General features: G+C 32.4%; 1 long non-coding RNA gene across 2 annotated transcripts; it reads right to left on the reverse strand.

Annotated features, from left to right (window-relative positions):
* LOC107609845 lies at window positions 237-4,542 on the reverse strand. 2 transcript variants are annotated; one of them, XR_002351076.1, is made up of 5 exons: window positions 4,491-4,542; window positions 4,348-4,422; window positions 4,146-4,220; window positions 2,550-2,696; window positions 237-822 (listed from the first exon to the last, which is right to left on the reverse strand). It is a non-coding gene; the product is annotated as an uncharacterized LOC107609845 (long non-coding RNA). The 2 variants fall into 2 exon arrangements; XR_001613292.2 differs by having other exon boundaries at window positions 4,348-4,542.

Consider the following 4,542-nt stretch of genomic DNA (forward strand, 5'->3'; position numbering starts at 1 on the left):
TAATGAAATGAATATAAAAGACGAATATAAAATTGTTAGAGGGAAGCATAGAAACACATGAAGAAAAAGAAAACCAATACAGACAATTTTGCTAATTTTGATGCCTAATTCTCAAGTACCATAAGAAATTCTTGCCTCCAAAATTGACTTTAATAATTAATTAAAGTGAAAATTCTTCACTTGCTGCCATAATCACTTATAGAAACTGTCGAACATAAGTAACTCAAAACCAACTCTAACTTTAATTATGTCAGAACTAATTTTACCTACAACAAATTTTACAAATGATAAATAAACATCTAAAACAAAGTTAGTTTGAAATACCACACCCTCTAGATGGAATTTCCCTTCATCAATAAAAAATAGTAATTCGGCAAGAACCTACACACTTTCCTAGCAAATGGTTCAAAAGGACTGAAGGTTACTACTTCCCTGCATCCAAGTCTAAAAAAGGCAAGTGGTAACAGAAATACAGCAATTAAATCATAAATCATGTTCAATGCATAAATAAAATTATAAATCATTAGAACCTATAGAAAGACCATAACATAAGTGACACTTCCTAATTACTTCATGGAAGCATCGCGGCACTCATTAGGAGGGAGGCAAGCAATGAAATCTTTCATAGCCTTGAGCTCCTTATTCTCTGCAATGACTTGCTTCTGATTCTCCTCAAACTTGAAAACTATGAACCCATGAGTCCTTTTTGACTTGATCTTAAAAACCGTAACTTGCAGAAACCAGAAAGTGTGAGAGGTGAGAAAAGTTAAATCTGTCCGTATAGGATTTATGGAGGCACTTAAATGGTTTCTTCAGATCGATCTGTTGGAATAATAAAAAAAAAAAAGCAAAAATGGGTAAACAAAAGTAACTCAAACGTAGATTAAAATCTTGATTGCTCACATGTAAGAAATAAGAATGATCTCATGCAATGTAGTGTGTGCATAGAGAGGGAGTTTGGAATGTCATAATTGGATATAATTCATTCAATTCCACCTGGAAACAGGAACCTAACATTACTGTTGTTATTATAGTTTGGAAAACTAAAATTACGGAATCGATTTGAATTAATTGGTTTGGAATAACTTCATCATGAATTGAATCCTTTAGTTTAACCTCAGATATATAGACACGTGTTCAACAACAATTTCATCATCAAATCAGACCTCATTGTTTGATATGCTTTTGCCCATCGAAAGGAATTGAGTTATATTTAAATCCTAATTCACAATTAATCAAAATTCCAAGTGAAAAAAATGAAGTAAAATTCTCAAGAAATATAGCTAACCAAGTTCACACCTTTAGTAGCAATTACTAAGCAATTTACTATAATTAGGCAAAAGCCCTAAATTAAATATAACCCATTGCTATGCTTCGGAATGACACCTCCCATCTACCCACCCATTTTCCTTCCCCAAACCACTTTAGCGACAGATTCGAGAAGCTGAAAACTCGAGTTTTTCTCAGCATTATGAACATGAATTCATATAACAAGAGGCAAAAAGAAACAACAACAACAAAGTCTTGTCCCACTAGATGGGGTCGGCTACATGGATCCAACGACGTCATTGAACTCTATCATGTATCATGTCTACAGAGAGACCGTTTACATGTAGATCTCGTTTGACCACCTTATGGATGGTCTTCTTAGGTCTTCCTCTGCCTTTCACTCCTTGTCCATCTTCCATCTCAAAAAAGGTCCAGATTTGAAGTAAACCCAATTACAAAAATGGAAAGGAAACTAAATATGCCAAATAATAACTAGAAGCTTACAGGATGATAAGGGGAATCTTCCAAATATACCAAATATGCTACCTATTTACATAATTGACAGTGATCAAGTTCATATACTAATAGTAACAAAAAATCTTTTGCATAGTATACTAAAATTCAACCGTAAGATGGGGGAATAAGCTCAAGCACTAATATAGCTGAGAATCCATTGCGCAATTATCATAGTCCTAAGTAAATAATAATGGCATAAAAACTATTTCTATTATGTGCAAAATTACAGAAAGTAATTACCCAAGGATTGTTAAGCAGTAAGATTATTTTCCATTCCTTACAAAGGTAGTCTTGCAACTTTAAAGCATGAAGGTTAGAGGGAGAAGAAAGAGCAATCATTTTGTATTTTAATCATAATTGTTTTAAATCTTTGATTCATTTAATCTGATAATTGTTTTAATCAATAGAAAATAATTCAAAATCAATACTTTGAGATTTTGTTCTGAAAACAAATACTTATTTTTGGGATTCCTAGCCACTTTGATATATTCATTACAAACAATAAATAGACTAAATAAACAACTATCAAATGCACAAAAAACTTAATAAACCAAAAAGGTCTAGAGGAGAGAAAATCTATAAAACAGCTTTCATGATAGATTTTATTAATGCAGGAAAATCAACAAATTCAAACTTAATGAAAAGTGAGATTTCATTCACACATGTAATTTAGCTATAGGTTTCTTTTATTCTAATAAACTATTGTAATAGTAAGGTTTGGTTGTGGTAGAAAGAGATTTGTTAATTTTGAAGGGAATACATACCCTTTACTTTCATGGCAGAAAGAGCTTTATTGATTTTGAAGGAAATACATACATCTATCAAGATCTTCATTTTAAATGTTCCATTTCTTGGAGGGCGCTAGTATCCTTCTCAATCTCCTTCAGCCTCTTCTTCATATCCTTCAAATCCTGTTCAACCAAAATAATTAAATGGTATCAACCCCATGCTTTAATCATATTCATTTGACGGTTCATTTATTAGGAACATGATAACATTCATTTATGGATTCTCATCCAACGTAGGTGCTACGGTGCTTTGATATGGAATCTTCAATAAAGTGATTTCTCACATGGGCAAATAATAGTAAAAGAAAACTACAAAGTTTAGGCTTCAGCCAAATGATAAACAAAATTGATCCATCTACGTGACAGGCTTAAGCAAATGACAAAAGTACTCAGCTTGCAAAGAGTTAAAACTGTAAAATAAAAATCAACGAAACTAACTAATGCATCCCAAAAGATATGCCACAATAGAGTATGGCAATGAAGGCTCTAAACTAATTATAAAATAAAAATCAACTAATGTGAGAATGAGTATGGTAGTGTTACCAGAACATGTGCTACCTTGAAAAACAAAGAGAAAAAGCTGTGCTACCAAACCAAACCAAACTCAGCAGACCTTGTCAAAATCATCCTAAAGGAGCTACAACTGAATTTCAAAAGTAAAACACTGTCATTTTTTATCGAAGAATTAAAAACCCTTTTCAAAACAAAGACTATGACAACAACGTTAACTCTAGGAATCTGTCCATTCCCGAAGGGCGAAGACATTGATCAAATATCAGCATTCCAAAGAAACTAATAGGACATTTTTCTACATTACACTGTCCAGTTACAATAAAAATTGTAAGTTTTCATAAAATAAAATTCAGTAAATCCAGGCCTGTGTTTGACTTGAACCTAATGGAAAGAGGGTAAAAGCATTTGATTTCATAGTGAAAAGTTGTGTGACTTTGCTTTTGAAAATTGAAAGAAACTGGAATTGTATGAATTTGAACTTTCTTCATTAAAGTTACACATTAAAAAGCAAGTGCATTCAAAGGCTGAATATTACACAGTACAAATATTTGCTTTTAAAGAAACTAATAATCTAATACCAACCAAGAATTATTTGAATCTTCAATGTGAGTAAACCTGTTATCCAAAGAAACAAATAGTGCACAATTTTGAATTCTCTAGATTGTTATGAACAAAATGCGTCTTGGCAAAATGNCAAATAGTAAACACACCTACAATAACATGAAGAGAAATTATAAATTTCAAAGCAAACAAAAAATCCAAGAGAGGAATGGGAAATGGTGGAATTAAGATGATAAACAGCATGGATTAAGGTGCTAAAGATACATGTGCTAAAGGCAAATTTAGTTTGGCAAATCAACAAACACCATAAATGCATTCCAATTCCAAAATTTAAGTTTTCTAGCAGCTGCAATAGCCACAGCCTTGTTCTTCAAAATCTGATAGAAGTAATAGTATATTCCCTGGCACCATTTGAATAGCATAATCCATATGAAACCCTAACAATAACAACACAAAAACACAATCATCATATCACCCAATTATATTGAAATTGATAACCTGTGAAGCAGCAGTTCCAAGTATAGAAGGCTTAAGGCCACTGTAGAGTCCACCCCAGCCCTCACTTCCAATTAACTGACCAAAAAAAAAACACAAATTTTATAATCAAATTAAAACATTATTCCAATCAGTGCAAAATAAAAGTCAACAAAATAAAAATAGGAGAATTAAATTAGCACAAGAAGGCTCTGAAGAAGAGTACCAGGAGCAGAAGTAGTGGCTGTATTGGAGGACTGAAGAAGCAACTCTGCTTGTTCCTCTTTAGTGTTCCCTCCAACTTGCAATGGAAAATTGGTTACAATAATAATAGTAATAAATAAAAGAATAAGAAGAAGAAAGGGGCACCTGTAATAAGTGAAGCTGAAGAACAGAAGACTTGTAAGACTGATGAGAGAGA

This window comes from Arachis ipaensis, chromosome B07 (genome assembly GCF_000816755.2).
Source record: "Arachis ipaensis cultivar K30076 chromosome B07, Araip1.1, whole genome shotgun sequence".
Taxonomy (NCBI): domain Eukaryota; kingdom Viridiplantae; phylum Streptophyta; class Magnoliopsida; order Fabales; family Fabaceae; genus Arachis; species Arachis ipaensis.